The sequence below is a fragment of the Mercenaria mercenaria genome, chromosome 4 (assembly GCF_021730395.1).
Source record: "Mercenaria mercenaria strain notata chromosome 4, MADL_Memer_1, whole genome shotgun sequence".
In the NCBI taxonomy this organism is placed as follows: Eukaryota; Metazoa; Mollusca; class Bivalvia; order Venerida; family Veneridae; genus Mercenaria; species Mercenaria mercenaria.
In genome coordinates, this window is record NC_069364.1 from 26,546,431 (window position 1) to 26,564,596 (window position 18,166).

At 35.9% G+C, this 18,166-nt stretch overlaps 1 protein-coding gene across 1 annotated transcript in view; it reads right to left on the bottom strand.

Annotated features, from left to right (window-relative positions):
* The window catches only part of LOC123551200 (F-actin-monooxygenase MICAL3-like), an 87,685-nt gene extending 71,815 nt beyond the window's left edge, over positions 1-15,870 (bottom strand). Inside the window, exons 1-2 of the mRNA XM_053540815.1 lie at positions 15,808-15,870; positions 3,220-3,336 (exon numbers count right to left, since the gene is read on the bottom strand). The gene's annotated coding sequence lies outside the window, so the exon portion shown is untranslated. The remainder of the gene's footprint in view (positions 1-3,219; positions 3,337-15,807) is intronic.
* Positions 15,871-18,166: the final 2,296 nt, after the last annotated feature.

The window sequence follows — 18,166 nt, forward strand, 5'->3', positions numbered from 1 at the left end:
TAATCACCATATACCTGTAAAATAATCATGGCTGTGAACAGATGTTAAGATGGATGCTGACTGTTCAATCAATTAGTATAGGTAATTACTCACATTGAGATATATCTTTGAAAGAGATTTAAAGGTGTAGTTTGTATGTTCTGCTAAATGTTATTTTAACAGCATTACAGTATTAGCACTGTTGTCTGCAGTGTTAATCGCTCTTTCTAGTGTCATGGTATAGGACTGGGAGAAAATGTGTAAGCAGCCCGGTAGCTCAGTCAGTAGAGCATCTGAACGGTATTCCGAGGCCCCAGGTTTGAGTCCCGGTCTGGCTGCACATTTTTCTCACCCTGTGCATCCTCACACAAGCAACAGTTCATGGTTTTGGTCAAAACAGTCATTCTGTGGGGATTTGAATTTGTTGAGATCAACTTATTACTTTTGTTTATATGCTTCAGGATTTATTTTGAGGGACTGATGCAACAATGAAATCCACGAAAATTAATCTGCCATGAATATTAATAATTTTACATTGTTTGGGCACCTTCATGAAACAGATACGGAAGTCAAGTCCAATAACTACCGCCCATCAAATGATTATTCCAGTCACTTTTGATTAAATCACACACACATAATTATTAGACGCCCTGCCTGGGTATCAAGCATGAACCAATTCTTATTTGTCACAACTCACAAGTTAAACTGCGGGGAGAAAATATTTGTCCAATGGAATACTACCAGGACTTGTATCCATGACAGTTCCGAAATCTGAAATTCCAAATGTTATATTTGCCAGAACTTTTTATTACACTGCTAATAAAAAAGTGCTGAGCCGCTACTAAAATATTGCTAAAATGTCTGTTATTTTAGGAGACACAATCAGAAAAGGTAAAAGCTTAAATTTTAGACTTAGACTAGAGCTGCTTTTGAGAAAAGCGCATGTCTCCCACAACTGCCTGATCATCTGAATCTAGTAAGTCTGTCTTTATATATATATTTAGTGAGTCAGATGGACTTGTATGAATGATTCAGTAAATTTAGTGAGACTAGATGAGCTTGTATGAATGGTTCAGTAATTTTTGGTCAAGGGCCATAGTTTTGAAGTGCCTGGGCCGATTTGGCTAGTTATCGAACTTAGCCGAAAACTTATTGACAAACACATTTTGTTCAAGTTTGGTAAAGATCATATCAGAAATGTTCGACTTAAAAGAGTGCGGACAAGATTTGTGACAGACAGACACACACACAGACAGGAGTAAATCAATATGTCTCCCACACCTCCCACACCACTGTGTGTTGGAAGACATAAATATTTCATGAAGATAAGCATATAAATATTTATTTTATATCAAAACAAGTCTACCACGATTCCTACATCCCTATATTCATTTAGTGATACATTTTCGACTGTTTTCCCCTTGCTTTATAGTATTAAGAGTCAAATGTACTTTACTTAACCCAAACAAAGAACATCTTTAAAGCACCAAGTTGCCCATGCACTTAGTACTAGATAATCTTTCCTGTTATATTCATTAACATAACTATCTGACACGAAGCAAAAAAATCCTGGCTCTTTAAAAGTTCTATGATGTACTGATAAAATCTCCTGAATGGAGAAAACTAAATATTATTAATATGAAATGCACTCACAAACGTGATGCATGTTACATGATAATCAATGAAGTACAAAAGAATACATATGAAATTAACCACTACTGCTGTTTTATGTCACAGCTTGGAATTTTCAATGCAATGTTATGTTGCGCAATCCCCACTAGTAGTCAGTATCCAAGAATGTCTCAGCATCATATGACTCTTCTGTCGATATAAATTCTAAGGAAAAATGCAAGAACATTAAAATACATCATGAATATTCATTTTTTTTGTGTTATATTGCACTTATGACATTTAAGAATGAGTCAAAGATGAATAATTCATTAATTTTTTAAGTCATGTTTTTAATTTTCATGATAAAGCAGCTGTCTATATAGAAAATACATATATTGACTTGGTTAAACACTCTTTCAATGTTGTATGTGAACTTAAGGTAGTTCTGCACGTTTTGATCGAAATTTTTTCTACAATGTAGAATTTGATTAAATTCTGATTTTTCAAAACTTCAAAATATACCTAGAAAATTCAGCAAATAAAAAGGATAGGGTCGTGTGCTTGATTTTTTGCTATACTGATTTGAAAAATTTGGACCTCATGCAATATTTCATAATGGGAGTCTAAGGGAAAATTATAACTTTCATAACATTTTCGCGAGTAGAAATTTTACTACAATGTAGATTTTGATGAAATTTCTCCCAGTTGTAAATAAACACATGGCCTATAATTTGGTGAAATAAAATTTATAGGTCCGTGTGCTTATTTTTGAGATATTTGACCAAGATTAAAGTGAACCGGACATTTCACGCTAATTTTAAGACATTTTTTTTAAATTTAAAGTGTCATATGTTTTAATATCATATTTTGACTTTAGAAATATAGCAACAATGTCATTGTAATAAATTTACTCACAGGTTTCGATTTAATCAGAAAATTACTTTCATTTCCGTGCGCCGAATCCAGGCTTTATTCTACGCTTTCCGGATAAATTACGTTACGCCATCACTTCCGGTTTATCAAACGTGCAGAACTACCTTAACACTGTCAGAGCCATAAAGGGAGGTAATAAAAAGAATGCATTCAATTATACTTTCTAAGTTGTTTATCGAATATTTGAACCTATGACAAATATAACATATATAAAAAAAAAATAGGAAATGCATTTGTAAGCAGAAACTAATATACTTTATGTTCATAAAAAATGTGGCAGCCACATTATAACCAAAATCTTTTTGACCCTTTAAAACTGAATTATTAGCATAAAAAGTTAGTTGTAATTTATGTCACATTGACATCATCCTGGTATTTCATATTTTCAGCTTGAAATGGTGGTATAATTATTGAGACCCTGATGTTCCTTTGGCCAGTAATATTTTCAGGTAAGAGTGGGTTAAAACAACCAACCTTCAGGTAGAACCATCAACCACTGCAAGCTAGCTAGATGGCTTCATCAGCACCCTGAACAGGGGTTCAAACCTACTGTGATGGTGGACAAGGGATTCAAGGTTAGGCCATAGAAGCTTGTGGCACAAAATGCCATACTGACCAACTGGCAATGTATAAACTATGTAACTATGTATGTTTACTCAAGTAAAATGGAGAAATTTTCTGCATAGAAACACTTACCAGTCTGTGGTTTCTATTAACCAGTATTCCAAAATTTCACAGTATAATCCAAAACACAACTCCTTACACAAAACACATGTTGTTCATAGCTCAAAACACTGTAGTCATAACTGCAACCTGAAAGTAGAGAATATATAATAACCTTTTTGTGTTACTGGTTGCATTTCTTGCCGTATTTAATAAAACCTAAGAATCGGCTTATTTATGTCTTCAGAATGCATTTTTACAAAGGTAACTGCCACACCACTCAGCAGCTTACATCTTAGACTAAGCATGATTCTACCAATTTTAAGTTTATTATGGGCTTATTGTAACTATCATTAAATTCAATAACAAAATACATGAGGAAGTGGAAATACTGACAACTTCCCAACTGGTGGGTAAGTGGAGATGCTGACAACTTCCCAACAAGTGTGGAGTGGAAATAATGACAACTTCCCAACAAGTGTGGAGTGGAAATAATGACAACTTCCCAACAAGTGTGGAGTAGAGATACTGACAACTTCCCAACTGGTGGGTAAGTGGAGATGCTGACAACTTCCCAACAAGTGTGGAGTGGAGATACTGACAACAGGTTACTGTTAAGACTTTAAAGACTACACATGTACTGATTTTGCTCAAATAAATTCCCACGGAAAACATTTGCTGAACTTAATATTCAGTTTCTAGATTTGTGGTTTTGTGTAGATTCTGCTTCAAACTTATTATAATTAGTAAGTGTACAAAAATTAGGCAGTGCCACACTGCTTTGAACAAAAATAAAAATAATCTCGATCTAGAGCAAAATTTAATGTTTTTCTTCTTTTACCGTAACCTGAATACCATGCAATAAATGAAAATCATTGTAGAGTCAAAAAATTAAAACTTTCATTACAATGAATGAATATATATATATATATATATATATATATATATATATAACATACATGTAATATGACAATATTAAACCAAAAAAAAACAAAACATGCACCTGAAAAAAAAGATATAAAAACAGACAGTGTATGTTTAGGTAAACTGTTCTGAATAAATTAACAAAGTCTTGGATAAAAGATCAAAAGATATGTCTGTATAAAGGATTAGAAATACCTTTCAAAAACAAGTGAAATAATATTTTTGAAGTGTAGATATAATAACCCAGGTCAGTAGACAAACAGATTGTATTTCTGCAAATGTCTTTAAGATATAATTCGAAAGTCATATTTGCTAAAAATCTTAAAATCTTGAGATTCTGTGATTGCATTTAGTCTCCTTTAAATTTGGAAAAATGGAATGTGAACTTCTGATCTGATCGAACTCCAGCCTGAGGTTTTATCTTTTAAAATTGATCTCAATTCATTGAAAAGCCAACCAATGTGATTTTTTAATATTCATAATTATAATATTATAATGATATGCAATTATGTACCTATTGGTATTATCCGGAGACCATCATCTGATCTGCTTAATTTAAAAAAAAGGCGACCTCCGTTGCCAAGTGATTAAGGTTGCTGACATAGACCAAAGTGGGTTAGAGCCGTGATGAAATAATGCAATGAGGGGCACCAGGGCTCTTCCTCCACCATCAATGCTGAAAAGTTGCCATATGACCTAAAAGTGTGTTGGTGCAACATTAAACCCAACAAAAACAAAAAATTATTCGAAAACAACCCATGGACTTCGGCTGTTAGCTTTTACTCCTGTCACAGACTAAATTCCTGCAGTTAAAACCTTGAGGAAGTATAGTATTACCATTTTTTCCTATAACATGTACAACACACAGCAAAACCCTATGAAAAAGTATTCTACATGTAGGTTTCAAAAACCAGAAGGATTCCTGTATTCTTGCCATGGTTTTTTAACATAAATATACCATGCTCGAAATTCCAGGTTCAATAATCTGGGTATATTTTTACATACTAACTGGATTATAGATGTATGGTGCTCACAGCAGCTTCCCACCAGAAACAAAGGCATGATACTGATCTAATCAGAGAAATCTCAGAACAAAATTGGCATAGAATCAAACACATAATGGACAAATAGCGAACAATGCATTTTAGATTCTATAAAATGCATCATGAGTGTTGTTTTTATGAAAATAAAATCTGAAGACAGCACGCTATGAACTCATGTAATTCCAAGGCTCGTATTCATCAAAACCTAAAATCTGATACTGCGACTTGAAAATGCTAAATTTTGTTTTTGTTCAGTAATTGTTAACTTTGAACAAAGCGTAGTGAAACTTTGCATTAATATTCAGTCTTCAAATTTACAGACAACTTTGCAAAATCTCAGTAGTATGGATATGCTATAAACGAAGTTACTGCAAACTATTATGGATAAACTACAGACGGCACTACAACAAACTGAATATTTGCCAAATGAACATAGGCCCTGAACTTCATTGTGCTTTGTACCACTTTTCTATACATGCACTATATATAAAAGGCTGCATCACAACACTTTCTTGAGCTAACCAAATTATTCTGAATTCCCTTTTATTTAAAACATAAAAGAATTTTTTTTATATTCTGGAAAAATCTGACATCAATCTCTATGCTTGCTCTGCAATATTCCGACAACAATTTTCATGTAGTGTAGTTTAGTAAGGCAGGTGTTGCTCTGATTTAAAGTAAAGTAAAGTGTTTGTTTATTATAGTGTTATCCCTACAGAAAGGGCCAGCCATACTGGCTTATGAGACACCTTCATACATTGAACAACATTACTTCCCGAATCCTAATTTTTAATGCCAGGCATCAGGCATGTAGGTAGTCTTTTACCATTATTTAACTAGCTGGTGGCTCACTAACAGGTCTCTCTTCTGAGTAACAAGACCCGCCTCTGACAGGGCTCGAACCTTCGACCTCCCGATTGCGGGATTAGATGCCATATCCATTAGGCCACCATAGCTCGGTATAATACGCCAGCCTGTATTACTACATAACAATAACCAGGATCAATGTTATTATAAATCCAAATGGTGAGACAACCAGAGGCTGCGGAAAGTGCATGTCATGGTGCCCTGGAATGTCTTGGTTCCCTGTAATGTATACATTTGGAATCTGAAATATCTTGAACCTGGACATGACACAAGTTGGAGGTTGCTATAAAACATGACAGATTCCATCTCATCAAGTTACCACCACAACTATCTATCTAAGGAACAAAACTTTAAAACACATAAATTACAACCACATCTATCCTATCTATCTACCAAAAAATGCATTCTTTGTCAATTTTATACTCAAATGGTCATGTAATAATTGTTACCTGATAATTATGTTCAATATCCACACTGTAATCAACACCTCCAATCATTTCATCTTATCTAACCATTACCCTCAGCTATGTACAGAAAATCTAGCTAGTGTATGATCTCTGTGTAATTATCTACTCATTACCCACATACCTTCTACATTTAGCAATCCAAGCCTAACTACCCAAACAATGAGGCAGATATTTCAGTTGCATATCACAATAGGTATTCTTCATTTTTTATTTCGGTCAGGTATTCTTTAAAACAAAATTAAGCAACTCTAAATTTTAATATGAGCTGTCAGTGGACAGCAAGTCTAAACCATTTAAAAGCCTTGTCACTAAAAAAAGTTAAAATAATGAAAACTAACATATACAAATGGTCAACAATATTTATTATCTAAATCATAGTTCTTTTCCCTCTTATGATTTTTAATGTTGCAAAACTGCAAACCTGAGTTATGTGCAATTGCATTATCATGTCACTTGTGGAATGTATTTTACGTAACTTGACACACTGACCCCAAAATATAATCCCAACCTTTGGTTTTTCTATAACTACCTATAGGCCGAGTTTAATTTCTACATATCAATGCAAACTAAAGTTATTGTGCGGAAACCTTTTTCCTCGTTTTTTAATACCAGTGACCTTGACATTGACTTTGCCCCTATGCAAGCTACCTATACCAAGTTTCATTGTAACCAGTTAATCCTAACTCAAGTTACTGAGTGGAAACCAAAGTTTGCTGCTGCACACCAGTCTGCATAAAACATTCGCCAGTCTAAAAACCAGGTTTTCAAAATAATCGAGTATAAAAGGGCCAACAAGTTAGATTCCTAAAGCTTTCAACTCTTAAGATGCTTTTAAAATAATATAACAGATCATTGCTAAGTCATAAAAGAGGCAAAGCTTTTTAAACAAGTAGCTACGTTCAATAAACGCTTGATGCCCCCGGTGGCATCCTTGTCGATAGAAGGCAACCTAAGTCTAAAACAAGGTCAAGGTCAAACTTAGGTCAGGTGATGTTTTAAGATGAGGAATGGTCACAGGCTACATCTGTATTAGTATCAATTCATTCTTGTAAGCGGTATTGATGCTGGACGAAACAGTCTCATTTGGTTAACCAAGAGATGGCCCATATAAAGCAACCTAAGTCCAAAATGAGGTCAAGGTCAAACTGAAGTCAGGTGATGTCTGAAGATGAGGAATGGTCACAGGTTACATCTGCATTAGTATCAAGTCATTCTAGTAAGGGGTATTGATGCTAGACGAAACGATCCTATTTGGTTAACCTTGTACGGACAGACGAACAAACAGACGGACAGGGCAATCACTATAAGCCTCCAGCATCAGTAGATGCCGGGGGCATAAAAAGAGAACAGGGTTATGAAACCTGTGAAGTGTTTTGCAGTTCATCACAGTGTTTCAATTAATTCCCGCTAGTGGTTAATCATTAATGAGATACAAGCTTACATGCAAAAACAAAAGGGGAATAACTTTGTAACAAGAGGACCATGATGGTCCTGAATCGCTCACCTGTCCCCAAATGACCCAGTTTTAAACCGAGTATGATGTCGTTTTTTTCTATTATTTGACATTGTGACCTAGTTTTTCAGCTCATGTGACCCAGTGTTGAATCTGACCTAGATATCATCAAGATAAAAATTCTAACCAATTTTCATGAAGATTCACTGAAAAATATGGCCTCTAGAGAGATCACAAGATTTTTTATTATTTGACCTACTGACCTAGTTATTGACGGCACGTGACCCAGTTTCGAAACTGAGCTAGATATCATCAAGGTGTACATTCTGACCAATTTTCATGAAGATCCATTCAAAAGTATGGCCTCTAGAGAGGTCACAAGGTTTTTCTATTTTTAGACCTACTGACCTAGTTTTTGACTGCAGCTGACCCAGTTTCAAACCTGACCTAGATATCATCAAGATGAACATTCAGACCAATTTTCATATAGATCCCATGAAAAATATGGCCTCTAGAGAGGTCACAAGGTTTTTTTGTTATTTGACCTACTGACCTAGTTATTAAAAACACGTGACCAAGTTTCGAATAAGATCTAGATATCATCAAGGTGAACATTCTGACTTACTTTCATGAAGATCCATTGAAAAGTATGGCCTCTAGAAGGGTCACAAGGTTTTTCTATTTTTAGACCTACTGACCTAGTTTTTGACCGCAGTTGAACCAGTTTCGAACTTGACCTAGATATAATCAAGATGAACATTCTGACCAATTTTCATACAGATCCCATGAAAACTATGGCCTCTAGAGAGGTCACAAGGTTTTTTTGTTATTTGACCTACTGACCTAGTTATTGATGGCATGTGACCCAGTTTCGAACTTGACCTAGATATCATCAAGATGAACATCCTGACCAATTTTCATGAAGATCCATTCACAAGTATGGCCTCTAGAGAGGTCACAAGGTTTTTCTATTTTTAGACCTACTGACCTAGTTTTTGACTGCAGCTGACCCAGTTTCAAACCTGACCTAGATATCATCAAGATGAACATTCTGACCAACTTTCATACAGATCCCATGAAAAATATGGCCTCTAAAGAGGTCACAAGGTTTTTTTATTATTTGACCTACTGACCTAGTTTTTGAAGGCACGTGACCCAGTTTCGAATTTGACCTAGATATCATCAAGGTGAACATTCTGAATAACTTTCATGAAGATCCATTGAAAAGTATGGCCTCTAGAGAGGTCACAAGGTTTTTCTATTTTTAGACCTACTGACCTAGTTTTTGACCGCAGTTTACCCAGTTTCGAACTTGACCTAGATATCATCAAGATGAACATTCTGACCAACTTTCATAAAGATGAAAAATGTGACCTCTAGAGTGGTCACAAGCAAAAGTTTACGCACGCACGTACGCACGACGGACACTGTGTGATCACAAAAGCTCACATTGTCACTTTGTGACATGTGAGCTAAAAACAGTTTAGGAACCTGCTAACTGCATGCCAGATCATGACACTGAACTAGTGTGTGATGTTTCAACCCATTCCCATAAAAAATTTGTGTATACTAAAAAAAAAGCTTAGATTTAAAACTTAACCAAAAAACTGCTGGGTCAAAACGTTATAGTACCTGTACAGTGCATGTCAGACCATCCCATTGAACAAAAGTGTTAAGTTCCAATTCATTCCCATCAGAAGATACTGAGAGACCAGCTTACAGAGCCCGCCGCTTAGCTCAATAGGTAGAGAGTTGGCCTACGGATCGTGGGGTTGTGAGTTCGATCCTTGGGCGGGGCGTATGTTCTCCGTGACTATTTAATAAACGACATTGTGTCTGAAATCATTAGTCCTCCACCTCTGATTCATATGGGGAAGTTGGCAGTTACTTCCAGAGAACAGGTTTGTACTGGTACAGAATCCAGGAACACTGGTTAGGTTAACTGCCCTTTGTTACATGACTGAAATACTGTTGAAAAACGGCGTTCAACCCAAAACAAGCAAACAAAACCAGCTTACATACATTTTAACTTCACCAAATTGTGATTCTGATGCATGGACTGTTTGAAAAAGTTCTACCTACATTGTATTCTTTGAACAGTCAAGCTAAAAAGAATCACACACAATGTCCCTCCAAAGTCAAAGAACAAGCTTGTCATACAGAACACTAATAAACTGGCGTATAGTTCCCCCAGTTTGAAATCAACATCAACAAAGCCAAATAAAACAAGAGGGCCAAGATGGCCCTAGGTCGCTCACCTGAGAAGCACACCATAACAGTGTAAACATGTTTGACCTAGTAATTTCATGTAAACAAATATTTTGGCCAATTTTCATTAGGGATTGGACCAAAAATGAGGTCTCTCGAGTTTAAACAAGTATCTTCTTTGATATGACCTAGTACCCTAGTTTTTGACCCCAGATGACCCATATTCAAACTTGACCTACATTTCATCAAGGCAATCATTCTGACCAAATTTCATAAAGAGCAATTAAAAAATACAGCCTCTATCTCATACACAAGGTTTTCTTTGATTTGACCTAGTGACCTACTTTTTAACCCCAGATGACCCATTTTCGAACCCCACCTAGATTTTATCAAGGCAATCATTCTGACCAAATTTCATGAAGATCAATTGAAAAATACAGCTTCTATCGCATACACAATGTTTTTCTTTGATTTGACCTAGTGTCCTAGTTTTTGACCCCGGATGAGCCATATTCTAACTTGGCCTAGATTTCATCAAGGCAATCATTCTGACCAAATTTCATGAAGATCATTGAAAAATACAGCCTCTATCACATGGTTTTTCTTTGATTTGACCTTGTGACCTACTTTTTGACCCCAGATGACCAATGTTTGACCTATCTAGATTTCATCAAGGCAATCATTTTGACCAAATTTCATGAAGATCAATTGAAAAATACAGCCTCTATTGCATACACGGGGTTTTTCTTTGATTTAACCTAGTGACCTACTTTTTAAACCAAGCTGACCCATATTAAAACTCGACCTAGATTTCATCAAGGTTATCATTTTGACCAAATTTTATGAAGATCAATTGAAAAATACAGCTTCTATCGCATACACAATGTTTTTCCTTGATTTGACCAAGTGACCTTTTTTTTGAACCCAGATGACCCATATTCAAGCTTGACCTACATTTCATCTAGGTAATCATTCTGACCAAATTTCATGAAGATCAATTGAAAAATAAAGCCTCTATCATATACACAATGTTTTTCTTTGATTTGACCGAGTGACCTACTTTTTGACCCCAGATGACCCGTATTCAAATCTGATCTAGATTTCATGACGCCAATCATTCTGACCATATTTTATGAAGACCAATTGAAAAATACAGCCTCTATCACATACACGAGGTTTTTCTTTGATTTGACCTAGTGACCTGGTTTTTGACCCCAGATGAGCCATATTCTAACTTGCCGTAGATTTTATCAAGGCAATCATTCTGACCAAATTTCATGAAGATCAATTGAAAAATACAGCCTCTATCACATACACAAGGTTTTTATTTGATTTGACCTAGTTTTTGATCCCAGATGATCCATTTTCGAATCTGGCCTAGATTTTATCAAGGCAATTATTCTGACAAAATTTCATGAAGATCAGTAGAAAAATACAGCCTCTATCGCATACACAAGGTTTTTTTATTTGACCTAGTGACCTAGTTTTTGACCCCATATGACCCATTTTGGAACTTGGCCTAGATTTCATCAAGGTAATCATTCTGACTAATAATTTCATGAAGATCAATTGAACAAGGGCTCGCCGAACACGAAATGCCCCCCTTGATGCATTTAGCAATTGCACAAGGAACAATTATATGCTCACTTATGCATGTGGTTCAAATTTGAAGGCTGCAGCTTGAAAAATGTGAAAGTAGGTCACTAGGTCAAAATCAAGGTCAAATTTTATTTCGAAACACAAAACTATGCAAGTGATCCAAATCTGAAGCCTGTACCTTCAGAAATGTGAAAGTAGGTCACTAGGTCAATCTCAAGATCAAAGTTAATTTCAGTACACAAAACTATGCTTGTGGTTCAAATTTGAAGGCTGTAGCTTGAGAAATGTGAAAGTAGGTCACTAGGTCAAAATCAAGGTCAAATTTTATTTTGGAACAAAAAACTATGCATGTGGTCCAAATTTGAAGTCTGTACCTTCAAAAATGTGAATGTAGGTCACTAGGTCAATAACAAGGTCAAAGTTTGTTTCAGTACACAAACCTATGCATGTGGTCCAAATTTGAAGGCTGTAGCTAAAGAAATGTGAAAGTAGGTCACTAGGTCAAGATCAAGGTCAACTCATGTCAAGGTTCATCTTGCTACTCAAAACTATACATGTGGTCCAAATTTGAATGATGTAAGTTATGGACATGAATATTCTAAGTTTTTCCCTATATAAGTCTATATGAACCATGTGACCCCTGAGGCAGGGCCTATTTGACCCTAGAGGGATAATTTGAACAATCTTGATAGAAAACCACTAGATGATGCTACATTACAAAATATCAAAGCCATAGTCTTTGTGGTTTTTTCAAAGTTTTTCCCTATATAAGTCTATGTAAACCATGTGACCCCCAGGGCGGGGCCATATTTGACCCTTGGGGAAAAATTTGAACAATCTTAGTAGAGGACCACTAGATGATGTCATATACAAAATGTAAAAGCCCTAGGCCCTGTGGTTTTCGACAAGAGGTTTTTCAATTTTTTTTCCTATATAAGTCTATATAAACCATGTGGGATGGGGCCATATTTGACCCCAGGGAAATAATCTGAACAATCTTGGTAGAGGACCACTAGATTTTGCTACATACCTGATATCAAAGCCCTAGGCCCTATGGTTTTGGACAAGAAGATCAGAAACTGTTTAACTGTTCCTGGCCAATGCGACCTTGACCTTTGACCTAATGACCTCAAAATCAATAGGGGTCATCTGCTGGTCATGGCCAACCTAACTATCAATTTTCCTGAAACTAGGCCCAAGCGTTCTAGAGTTATTGCTCGGAAAACATATAACTGTTCCTGTTCACTGTGACCTTTGACATACTGACCTCAAAATCAATAGGGGTCATCTGCTGGTCATGACCAACCTGCCTATCAACTTTCGTGACCCTAGGCTGAAGCGTTCTTGAGTTATCATCCGGAAACCGTTTAATTGTTCAGAGTCACTGTGACCTTGACCTTTAACATACTGACCTCAAAATCAATAGGGGTCATCTGCTGGTGATGACCAACCTCCCTATCAACTTTCATGATCCTAGGCCCAAGCGTTCTTGAGTTATCATCTGGAAACCGTTTTACTATTCAGGGTCACTGTGACCTTGACCTTTGACATACAGACCTCAAAATCAAAAGGGGTCATCTGCTGGTGATGACCAACCTCCCTATCAACTTTCATGATCCTAGGCCCAAGCGTTCTTGAGTTATCATCCGGAAACTGATTGGTCTACATTCCGACCGACTGACAGACCGACCGACCGACCGTCCTACCGACCAACATCTGCAAAACAATATACCCCTCCTTCTTTGAAGGGGGGCATAAAAATGCAGCCTCTATCGCATACACAAGATTTTTCATTGATTGGACCTAGTGACCTAGTTTTTGACCCCAGATGACCCATTTTCGAACTTGGCCTAGATTTCATCAAGGTAATCATTCTGACCAAATTTCATGAAGATCAGTTGAAAAATGCAGCCTCTATCGCATACACAAGATTTTTCTTTGATTTGACCTAGTGACCTAGTTTTTGACCCCAGATGACCCATTTTCGAACTTTGCCTAGATTTCAAGGTCATCATTCTGACCAAATTTCATGAAGATCAGTTGAAAAATACAGTCTCTATCGCATACACAAGCTAAATGTTGACAGACAACAGACCGACGACGGACATCGAGCAATCACAATAACTCACCTGAGCTAAAAATCAAACAAGGAAGCAATGCTCGATTTTTGTTAAAATCAACCCCTTAATTATATAGATCCAGGAAGGGTGTATACATGCTATGTTACAGCAGCTGGAGTGAAAATTGTCTGCATAATACCGAATTACATCTCACCTAACTTTTACATACAAAGTTGTTAATATCTTAGTAGCAATCCTAGGTCCCTATAGACTAATAGAGTATCGAACCTTGGACCTCATAGTCCATAGGCATCCATTATAAGTCGTTAAAGTGTTTACCAACAGCAAGGCTTTTGGAAGTGGCCTAAAAAAATACTATCACTACACTTCTCCCCCTTTACTTTTCAGAGTTCACTCAGTCACTAGCTCTCCAGTATAACCCTCCATACTCATCTTACAAGTCAGTCAAACAGTCTCATTGCCATTAAAGTAATCCTATGAGAGAATATAACAACATCCCTACAAGAAATCAACCCTGAATCTCATAATCAGTAGGCAGACACTGTAACCATGTCGCTAAAGGGTTAACACAACAGCAGGACTGTTTTATGTCCTATAAACAATCACTACAAGGTGATCTGCAATATTGTGTCTGCTTCATTCATTTAACAATCATCTTTGGATAATTTCAAGACAGCAGTAAAGTTGGCACACCATACATACATGTGACATGTCAGAGTTATGGTACTTGACCCAGTGAGGTTGATAATTGACCTGGAAAAAAAGTTTCAATGTATTTAATCTTAAATGATATAGCTATATATACTGCTTGCATGCAAAACTTTAACCAAAGCATGACGCTGATGCCGATGCTAGGGTGAGTAGAGTAACTTTGACTATTCTTCTAATGATTGAATTTATAAAAGTGATTTATTAGGTAATTATATTGTATGAACTTTAGGACATTTAATCATAGCTTTCCCAAGCAATTACCATATACACCTGTAATACAGCACATAAGGTACATGTACACTGAAAATTACCAGACCTTTAGACTCCGAGTCTAGCATTTACATTTACAGTTTTTATAGGAGTTTAAAGTTTAGGCAAAGCCTCAAGATTGCAGTCTGGTTACCAGACCATTAGCCACTTCACTGATGAAATTGAAGCGCAACAGATTTCTGGCACAATTTCTGGTTAGGTTTCAATACCAAGTAAGTTTGTTTCAGCTCAGAGATCCATGACAGTATATAAACACCTTTGAAGCCGAAATTTTTATAAGGGCGTAGCGCCCATTATGCACAGTACGCACGTGCGTAATGTAAAAAATTCCAGGTATGTCTGTTCGAAATATGACATTTAAAATGTCCAAAATCCCCTAGAATTATATGCCACAAAATGCGTCAGAATGCACCATTATTTATCCGAGTCTCCAAAATTTCCCGGGGGGCCTTTTCGTTGTTAAAATTTTCGAAATATTGACCTTTTAAGTGTCACAAGTCCCCTTGAATCATATGCAACAAAATGCGTCAGAATGCACCATTTTTTAATCTTAGTCTCTAAAATTTCCCGTGGAGGAAACCTCCTCCCCCACCCTGCCCCACTTAGCACTTTGTGCCTCGTTGTGCTTATCATTTTTGAAGCTCTTCCGATCAGTATTATAAACGATGTAGTCTATGGTTCACTGTTGTGGAGTCGTGTTATCATCGAGTCATGGACAACTATTTAATTTTTCTCTCCTTATTGTCGAATATCAGAAGATTCTTAGAAAGTGCTCACTTCTACGGTAACTGTCAGTGATCAAACGTTTTCCCCACCCACCCAAACAGCTATGTAGTCTATCAATTTGAGCAAAATGAAAATTACATAAAAAAATTCCTTTATGTCATATGCAATAATAAAATTCACTAAATTTAGACAGGCAATCAAAATATAGATATAAAAAGCATGGACAAAAAACAAAATAATAACATATTCATCTAATAAACAGATAAACTCACCCGCGTAATATCACAAAAATTCTTTATTATTTCTGTGACACAGCGCCCTCGTTTGGACTGTATTCGCTCAGGATAAACAACTCTAAATGTTCTGATCTTTTTTAACTTGACTCCTCACGAGTATTCTCCCTTAAATCTATTTTGATGAAAGTTGTAATTCAATTTAACATATCTAGCAAAAAATGCGAAAGTTATGAATTAACAAATCATTCCCCCGGATCCAGCCAATTTCCTCAGAGGGGGTCCGCCCCAACCATTTATATTTATATTTATTTATTTACATTAGGTCACAGCATAAAAGAACACATTACAATACATAAATATGCTTTCTAAAAAGAAATCTCAATAGGATTCTTTACCTTAAATAGCACAGTACCACAATTTGCATACTTTTAATAAGATAATACCAAATGTCATTACTAAAAATTACATGTGTTATTAAAATGCTAGGGACCTATGGATAACCCATTAAGCTAAGAGGTTATTTCCAATGGGGTCCATTTTACACATAAAATGATGTAGGACAAGATTACTGGGGGTCAAGACTTAGGTGGAAAACGGAATCACTAAAAGTATGTTTAAAAAATAATATCACAGACACATGTATTCCAACAGAGATCAATAGTATACAAAATCACTGTTACATTCTGCTACTAGATTTTTATTAGATGCTCCTTGACCCTAGATTTGTGCCTCTGAAAACTTTCTACTAGGTAAGGAATTCCAATCCTTTATACCGCTGTAATAAAAAGTCTGTTTACTTATACTATTGACACTAGGTACAGTAAAATTGCATTCACTAGATCTTGTATTATGTTTTATACTGTCGCACTTTCGTACAAAAGTTTCATTTAAATAAGGTGGACATTTGTTGTGAAATATTCTATACATGTGACTTAATCTTAGTTGTGTAACTCTATTTCTAACATTCAACATGTTCAATTCAACAAAATCTTCACTTGTAATAGACTCTCTAGGAGAGTAACCTTTAATAAATCTAATAACCTTGTTTTGCATAATCTGTAGCTTGTTTTTTAAACCTTTGTTTAGGCCTTCATACCAGGATGAACAAGAGTAGTCAAAGTGGCACTGTATTAACGCCGAGCATAAAATCTTTCTTGTATTAAAGTCTAAGCATCTACCCTGTCTGTATAAAATTTTTAATTTTGTATTGACTTTGGATACAATATTCTGAACAATGGTTTCCCCTGACAAATTGTTGTCAATAAATAAACCTAGGTATTTTACTTGAGCTGAGCCCTTTATTGTATGACCATTACAGCTAATACCCGATTGAGTTTGTTTGCTAAGTTTACGTTTGGGACCAAAAAGAATATATTCAGTTTTCCCTAAATGTAATGATACCTTATATCTACCAGCCATTCTGAACAACTTCCTAGCACTAGACCAAGTTTAATTGACATGATTTCAGGGTCCTTATGGATAAACAAAATCGTACTATCATCAGCATATAAAATCAATTTACAATCGTTATCAGTGCTTGTTACCATGTCATTAACATAACATAAAAAAAGAAGAGGTCCTAGTATACTACCTTGAGGAACTCCGCATGTCACAGCATTTGCATTAGAAAAACTTTTACCTACACTAACAACCTGTTTTCTATTTGACAAGTATGATTTAAACCAAGATATTGATCTAACTCCCATAAGTTCCAGTTTACCAAACAGAATATTATGATCAACTGTGTCAAACGCCTTTTGCAGGTCCAACATGACCATTACTTTGACCTGTAACAACTGATACGTATTAGACCTTCCTGCTTTGACAAACATGTGTCTTTATATACTAAATAATTTAATGTGTTTTTGTGGATGTTAGCCGTTTACAAGTACAGGGTTGTCAATAAGTTTTTGTTAAACATGCTGAAATAGGAAAGTAGCGGACCTCGGAAAATTTTGAAATTCAGCGCTTCATTTCCTGCATTCTGGGGCATTTTAGGAGCATTTAAGGACACCTTTTCCACTGCAAATTTATATACAATATACCCTTTATTTTCATATTTCTATGAGCTGACCTGTTAAATTTGGGAAAAATAATAAAATTATGTTTTCTTAAAGGTAAAATTCTTTGTTTCTTTGAGATAATTAACATAAATATGAATTACGTCGGGGTCGTATTTATAAAGCAGCCACAAACACTTTGAAAGCGGTCCTAATGTTGCCTTTCCAAAAAAACATTTTCTTTCCTTCTTCCCCTTTTTTAGGATTTTCCAGAGGGGTACGGAGCCCCCCCCCCCCCCCCCCCCCCCCCTTTGGAACCGCGCATGCCCTGATATGATAAGTCTAAGACAGCAAAGGACTTACTGTATGCATATGTAGCAGGGGATTCTAGTCAT